The sequence below is a fragment of the Nerophis ophidion genome, linkage group LG29 (assembly GCF_033978795.1).
Source record: "Nerophis ophidion isolate RoL-2023_Sa linkage group LG29, RoL_Noph_v1.0, whole genome shotgun sequence".
Lineage (NCBI taxonomy): Eukaryota > Metazoa > Chordata > Actinopteri > Syngnathiformes > Syngnathidae > Nerophis > Nerophis ophidion.
This window is the reverse complement of record NC_084639.1, coordinates 12945303-12953693: the sequence shown is the minus strand read 5'-3', so window position 1 is coordinate 12953693 and position 8391 is coordinate 12945303. Positions and strand designations below refer to the sequence as shown.

Here is an 8391-nt window from a genome sequence, read left to right as displayed (position 1 = left end):
GGTATTTCCGATGTACGAAGGTTTAAGAAGGGGTTAAAAACAGAACAAATTGTGAAGGTGTGTGCGCACGCAGCAGCATTCGTGAGGGAGGGACAGAGAGCGCAAGAGATTTATGATAAACGCCCCAGGCTCCGCTTTTTATGATAGATTTATCAGAATTAGGGGTGTCAAAAGCGTGCCCCGGAGGCCATTTGCGGCCCGCAGCTAATGTTTTAAAGGCCCATGGCACATTCTAAAAATACTATTAAAATAAACAAAAACATAACAAAAGTGAAAAAAAAAAAGCTTAAAGGTAGAATGTAAATTAGAAAAAGTTGCAATGTTGACTGATATCATTGCTCAAAACATAATATTGAATCAAAATCAATGTTATTATGAATTATTGCCCTATCTAAGGTTCCCATTACATCACATCAAATATTCCACTTTGAAAAATATTTTTGGTGGAAGAGTTTGCATATTTTGTGCGTTTGCCATTAAAAACATAGTTTTGTTTGACAAAAAAAAAGGGCGGAAAAACAAACAACATAAAAAAAACTAAAACAATTTGAAATGAGGGTTAGATAAGAAGTTGGTGTAGACTCCAGAGGTTTTAGTGTTAAATCTAAAATGTATGTATGCCCTGGCACACCATTATCATCATTTCATGACACAAGCAAAACACTTTTTACACTTTTATACTGAAATAAATACACCTACAACTTATTAAATAAAAACATAGAAAAAAAAAATACCAGCAGCGGTAAAGTTCAGATCCATGAAGAAAAGAAGAAAGTGAATGAATGTTTATAACTGAATACATTTACATATGCATACAAATGTTTTCTTTTTTTTATTATTTTTTCAATGGATGAAGTAACGTGTTGTCCATCCGTAACTGTGGGTGTTTGTGCTTCCTCGATGCAAGGATGATGTGGGACGAGTCAGGCATGAATGTAAGTATATTTTTATTTGTTACTAAAATACAAAAGGCAAAACAAAAAGCACGCCCGATGGCAGATAATAATCTATGCTAAAACGTAACAAAAACAGCACAATGGCATGGCTATCTATAAATAAACAAAGATGCTAACAAAGATACTCAATGAACCAAAAAACAGCACTTGGGCGAAAGAATACATGGATCTTAAGTGGCGTGGTCCAAATGTTTAGCAGCGTGGCAAGGCGTGGAGGTCTGTGATGGAAATGAAAGCATGAAGCAGATTGCAAAAATCCCAGACTGATGGACAGAAAGAAAATGATTTAAGTAGTGGCTGTGATAATTAGGAACAGGTGCGGGACTGAGGGCAGGGGCATGACTAGGAGGGCAAGGTGAAAATCAATGAGTTGTCATGGTAACAAAAACAAACCAGGAAGTGAAAAAACGGAACAAGAGTCCAGAAAACAAAACATGATCAAACATAAAACCAGATTTACAGGCGTGACACGTTTATGACAACCTTTTTCCAAAACACATGGAATGTTAGATATAACAGGATAATGCATATCATTTTTTTTTTCAAAACGCTTACAAAAAAGTGGTACCCTAAAAATGTACTAAGGGACCCCATTTTTATGACTTGATGGGGTCCCTGGGACCCCATTTTTAAACGTTCCTAGCGCCAACACTGCTGTCGACATAGGAGAAAAAATGCTTTATTTAAATGAATATGTTATTTATAGGCTTCACGGTGGCAGAGGGGTTAGTGCGTCTGCCTCACAATATGAAGGTCCTGCAGTCCTGGGTTCAAATCCAGGCTCGGGATCTTTCTGTGTGGAGTTTGCATGTTCTCCCCGTGGATGCGTGGGTTCCCTCCGGGTACTCCGGCTTCCTCCCACTTCCAAAGACATGCACCTGGGGATAGGTTGATTGGCAACACTAAATTGGCCCTAGTGTGTGAATGTGAGTGTGAATGTTGTCTATCTGTGGTGGCCCTGCGATGAGGTGGCGACTTGTCCAGGGTGTACCCCGCCTTCCGCCCGATTGTAGCTGAGATAGGTGCCAGCGCCCCCCGCGACCCCACAAGGGAATAAGCGGTAGAAAATGGATGGATGGGATATTATTTATAAAGCAAGTTCGAGTATCATTGGCAAATTTTCACCGAGTCCCGGCCTTGGCACGCATATATGTGTCCTCTGTCCTCTTTTTGGGATTTGGTCAGAATATGGTCAGCCTACACATGCTGTAATGATGTGATGTTGGAAATAAACTAACATGTACCTGAAGGTTGAACTGCTGATAACTCACCAATGGCATTATCTTCTCATATATCTTTTCAATTTGGGAGCAGATCACCTACAGTATGTGACGGTGCGTTCAGGGGCAAGGTTCATGACGCTTTCCTTTCACATCAAACAGACGAGGACCGGGGGTTTACCGGGGGGAGATAAGATGAGGGTGTTTGATTTCACATTCTGCATAGTTGAGTTCAGCAGCCCTCCTTCAGATGACGCCAGCATGCGGTGGAGACGTACCCCCTCACGTGGCGTCATATGGCCCTGGTTAGAACTGCTCCATGTCGACAATATGAGAAGAAAAGAAACCTCTTAGCACACATTTTCTCTCGAGTTGGAAAAGTTCAAATGCATCTTCCTCACGTGATAAAACCCGGCAAACACTCAGTCCGTCGTCGGCGTTGGACTTGGGTTTTTGTGATTCTTGGACGGCGGCGGCGCAGGTTTGTTATGCGAGCCTTTGGGAGGGCGGCCGCGCGATAGCATCTGCTACAGAATGTCCAGGGTTGCATTCCAAACATGGATCAGAGGAGAAACTGGGAAAGAGAAGTGTTATGAGTGTAAAATGTGGCTCGGAGTTAAGATGGACATTCCAGATAATGTTGAGGGACGGGTGGGGCCGAGGTGAGCTTTTTTGTTACAACCTTTTTTGGGGAGGATATATTAGGAAAATTTCACCTATTTTATAGCATCAGCAGTTACACTATCTTAATATATTTTGCAACAAACTGATTTTTTTTTTTCATTCCAACCGCCTCAAAAAGACATTAAAAAAACGTGTTCCAAACTGCTTTGGCTTTGATTGATTGATTGATACTTTTATTAGTAGATTGCACAGTTCAGTACATATTCCGTACAATTGACCACTAAATGGTAACACCCGAATAAGTTTTTCAACTTGTTTAAGTCGGGGTCCACGTTAATCAATTCATGGTAAAAATGGCTTAAAGGGGAACATTATCACAATTTCTGAAGGATTAAAACCAATAAAAGTCAGTTCCCAGTGGCTGATTTTATTTTTCGAAGTTTTTCTCAAAATTTTACCCATCACGCAATATCCCGAAAAACGGCTTTAAAGTGCCTGATTTTAACCGTCCTTATAGCCACCCGTCTATTGTCCTGTGACGTCACTGCGTGAAGCCAACAAAAACAATTATGGCGGATAGCACAGAAAGGTATAGCATAGTAGCTCTGATTCAGACTCGGATTTCAGCACCGTAAGTCATTCAACAGATTACGCATGTATTGAAACGGATAATTGGAGTGTGGAGGCAGGTACCGAAAACGAAATTGAAGAAGAAACTGAAGCTATTGAGCCATATCCCAACAGAAAGCGGCAACGAGGACAAATTCGGCGATCACCTTCTAATCAACGGTTGCATCTTTTGACCACTGGTGCAACTTGAATCTGTCGATTGGTAAGTGTTTGTTTGGCATTAAATGTGGGTGGAGGGAAAGACTGGATGCAAATATAGCTACAAATCAATCAATGTTTACTTATATAGCCCTAAATCACTAGTGTCTCAAAGGGCTTCACAAACCACAACATAAACCACTACGACATCCTCTGTAGGCCCACATAAGGGCAAGGAAAACTCACACCCAGTGGGACGTCGGTGACAATGATGACTATGAGAACCTTGGAGAGGACGAAAGCAATGGATGTCGAGCGGGTCTAACACGATACTGTGAAAGTTCAATCCATAGTGGATCCAACACAGCCGCGAGAGTCCAGTTCAAAGCGGATCCAACACAGCAGCGAGAGTCCTATCCACAGTGGAGCCAGCAGGAAACCATCCCAAGCGGAGTCAGATCAGCAGCGCAGAGATGTCCCAGCCGATACACAGGCAAGCGGTCCATCCTGGGTCCCGACTCTGGACGAGCGGTCCATCCTGGGTCCCGACTCTGGACAGCCAGTATGTCATCAGTGGCCACCGTATCGGACCGGACCCCCTCACAAGGGAGAGTGGGACATAGGAGAAAAAGAAAAGAAATGGCAGATCAACTGGTCTAAAAAGGGAGTCTATTTAAAGGCTATTTAAATGAGGCATAATGATGCAATATGTACATACAGCTAGCCTAAATAGCATGATAGCATCGATTAGCTTGCAGTCATGCCGTGACCAAATATGTCCGATTAGCACATAAGTCAATAACATCAACAAAACTCACCTTTGTGATTTTGTTGACTTTATCGTTGGAAATGTATCTGCTTTGAGTGTCGCAGGATATCCACATATCTCTGTCGTAGCATGGCTGTCGTCGGTAAAATGTGCAGAACAAATGAGGGACTTTCGCATCTTTTGACCACTGGTGCAACTTGAATCCGTCGATTGGTGTGTGTTTGTTTGGCATTAAATGTGGGTGGAGGGAAAGGCTGGATGCAAATATAGCTACAAATGAGGCATAATGATGCAATATGTACATACAGCTAGCCTAAATAGCATGTTAGCATCGATTAGCATGCCGTGACCATTGATATGTCTGATTAGCACACTCCACGTAAGTCAACTTGAATCCGTCCCTGTTCGTGTTGTTACACCCTCCGACAACACACCGACGAGGCACGATGTCTCCAAGGTACGGAAAACAGTCGAAAAAACGGAAAATAACAGAGCTGATTTGACTTGGTGTGTGTAATGTGTTTGAGAAAATGACGGATTGCTTCCCGTTGTGACGTCACGGGTGAAAGGTCATTGCTCCGACAGGCGAACAATTGAAAGGCATTTCAATCGCCAAATTCACCCTTTTAGAGTTCGGAAATCGGTTAAAAAAACATATGGTCTTTTTTCTGCAGAATCAAGGTATATATTGACGCTTACATAGGTCTGGTGATAATGTTCCCCTTTAACCATGAGATGTTACAAAACAAAGTAATATAAGTTTTAATATTTATCCTCTGGTTTATGCTTTCTATGTGATTTTGGTGTGGTTTCTGTATATTTTGATAATTTTCATGGTCAAAATCGCGGAAATTCCATGTTTCCTGATCAAAACAATGCAGCAGATGAGAAGTGAGGCAGACACAGGCGGTGCCTCCACGGCTACACACAGTGTGTATTGGGCGTGCTTGCGGGGGGGCGCATGCTTGTTGCCACGTGGAAAAGGCAGGTGTTTAGGCAGCAAGTACCTCTGCCTCAAGGTAGGGGGCGATACATTGTCAACGTGCAGTTCAATGCCTCAAGAGTACTCTGACTCGCCACACTGGGAGAAGTGGGGGCGCTCAAGCTAGCACACACAGGTCTCTCCAGCAGAAGCCAGCATTTTTTACCCCTATGGATTTTATTAATTAATTTAAATATAAAATAATTTATCAAATCCCCTGTGTCAGGCTTGTCCCTGACAGTTTGGCCATGTTTACGTTTTTCCTCTGCGTTTGTCTTTGTTTCCTGTCAGCGCTCTTATTTTGTCCGATTCCTGTTTGTCTCCCCAGCTGTGGCTGACTGGCACCTGGCCACACCTGGTGTCAATCAGCCAGGTACTATTTAAAGCTGCCTTCCCCTCCAGTCAGGGCTGGATTATTGTCACCACTACCTGTCAATGTCATTAATACTTGCTGTGTCTACTTCTGTTCACTCTGCTCATGTCATAATTCCTTCGTGTCACAGTAAGTGTTTTTGTTTTGTAGTCCACAGTTCGTCTTTGTGCTAGTTTTTGTTCATAGCAAAGTTTGTTCTCCACCTAGTGCGCGCCTTTTGTTTGTACCCTTTTGTTTCTTCTTGTTTTACTGTTAAAATAAATCACGTTTACCTGCACAATGCCTGCCGCCTTCTCTGCATCTTCGGGTTCGTCACAAACTAAACCTGACACCCTGAAAAGCAGGGGAATCCGCTAAACAGGCTTGTATGGATGAAATAGCCTCTGTGTTTTTTTTCCTGACCTAACGTATATTCCGCTCTACCCCGTCAATGAGCACTTTACAATAGATAAACTGCAGTAACCTCGACATATATATATATATATATATATATATATATATATATATATATATATATATATACATACATACATACAGTGGGGCAAAAAAGTATTTAGTCAGCCACAGATTGTGCAAGTTCTTCCACTTAAAATGATGACAGAGGTCTGTAATTTTCATCATCGGTACACTTCAACTGTGAGAGACGGAATGTGAAAAAAAAAATCCAGGAATTCACATTGTAGGAATTTTAAAGAATTTATTTGTAAATGATGGTGGAAAATAAGTATTTGGCCAACCATTCAAAGCTCTCACTGATGGAAAGAAGTTTTGGCTCAAAATCTCACGATACATGGCCCCATTCATTCTTTCCTTAACACGGATCAATCGTCCTGTCCCCTTAGCAGAAAAACAGCCCCAAAGCATGATGTTTCAACCCCTATGCTTCACAGTAGGTATGGTGTTCTTGGGATGCAACTCAGTATTCTTCTTCCTCCAAACACGACGAGTTGAGTTTATACCAAAAAGTTCTATTTTGGTTTCATCTGACCACATGACATTCTCCCAATCCTCTGCTGTATCATCCATGTATCCATGTTGGTATAAACTCAACTCGTCGTGTTTGGAGGAAGAAGAATACTGAGTTGCATCCCAAGAACACCACACCTACTGTGAAGCATGGGGGTGGAAACATCATGCTTTGGGGCTGTTTTTCTGCTAAGGGGACAGGACGATTGATCCGTGTTAAGGAAATAATGAATGGGGCCATGTATCGTGAGATTTTGAGCCAAAACCTCCTTCCATCAGTGAGAGCTTTGAATGGTTGAGCAAATACTTATTTTCCACCATAATTTACAAACAAATTCTTTAAAATTCCTTCAATGTGAATTTCTGGATTTTTTTTCACATTCTGTCTCTCACAGTTGAAGTGTACCTATGATGAAAATTACAGACCTCTGTCATCATTTTAAGTGGGAAAACTTGCACAATTGGTGGCTGACTAAATACTTTTTTACCCCACTGTATATATATATATGTATGTGTATATGTATATGTATATATATATATATATATATGTGTGTGTATATATATATATATATATATATATATATATATACATAATATACACATGACAGCCCTGAACAAACCTAACACCTTCTTATAGTTGCGGGTGACCTACAATAGCATTAGTTTTCACATGACAGTTGTTGCTTTGGGATCCATCTTTGTTGCAACCATCCCTCCTCTGCCCGGAGGTCTCAAATGGAGCCCACAAATCAAAACACAATTGAGTTTGCAGCAGTGGAAGCACATTTCGAAGCCCGCATACTGAGTTCTCTCTTACTATGAACATTTTATTGGTTGCTCACAAATGTCGGGATGTGATGCCAATGGGGACAGTTTCAACACGCAAACTGATATTGTTGTATTTTATGGACTGGACTTTTATGTTTGGAGCCCACAACTCCAAGCGTCCTTGTTTTTAGAACTCCTACTTAGACGGTTGGGAGGATATGTGGAACAATGCGAGACGGGGGAAATAAAAAAACAGAGGCAGCTTGGATAGCAAAAGCAAAGTTAAAGGAGGTGTCAGGCAGCAAACAGTAACAGAAGGAGGAGGTTAAAATGTGAATAACTTCCTGATAGTGCTTGGCGGCGCATACAAATGAGTGTGGATGCAGACGTGGCCTGAGACCACCTGTTTCCTCTGAATGAATGCATTTCAATGATCTGACCTCATAACTGGTTCCAGCCCTGCGCCTTTGTGTCGAATTGTTTATTACAGCTGGATTATATCACCCCTCGATTGTTAGTTAACTTTCCATGCCGGGGTTGGTTCCACTAGTTTTGTCTCCGTCAGCTCATTTGTCTCACTGGTTGTCGCGGTGGGGAGGAGGGGGGGATATATACCCCGCAAGGTACAACTGTGCATTAACTGCCTGGTGTGACCGAGACAGCGGGGCATGAAGTGGGTTGTGTAAGGATGCAAAAATGTTCCCTCATCAAATAAAAGTCATCCTCAACCCCAAAACATCTCAGCTATGAAACAGCAACCATCTTGTGGGTCTGAAGCATTCCACAAGAGCACATTTCTCATATATTTTCTGTACAGCTGTGCATATTTCACAGCAACTGACTGATTTGTGCCTCGACAGTGACGTATAACACCCAACTGTAAAAGTGCTCAATTTTAACTTCGGTAAATGACTGACAAAACTGTAGCTGATAATCACATGTTGCTGTCTGAAAATATTATTTAA

The 8391-nt window shown here is 41.8% G+C and overlaps 1 long non-coding RNA gene across 1 annotated transcript in view; it reads right to left on the bottom strand.

Annotated features, from left to right (window-relative positions):
• Positions 1 to 930: 930 nt before the first annotated feature.
• The window catches only part of LOC133545954 (uncharacterized), a 31772-nt gene continuing 24311 nt past the window's right edge, over positions 931 to 8391 (bottom strand). Inside the window, exons 3-4 of the long non-coding RNA XR_009804947.1 lie at positions 2578 to 2750; positions 931 to 2488 (exon numbers count right to left, since the gene is read on the bottom strand). This is a non-coding gene — a long non-coding RNA (uncharacterized LOC133545954). The remainder of the gene's footprint in view (positions 2489 to 2577; positions 2751 to 8391) is intronic.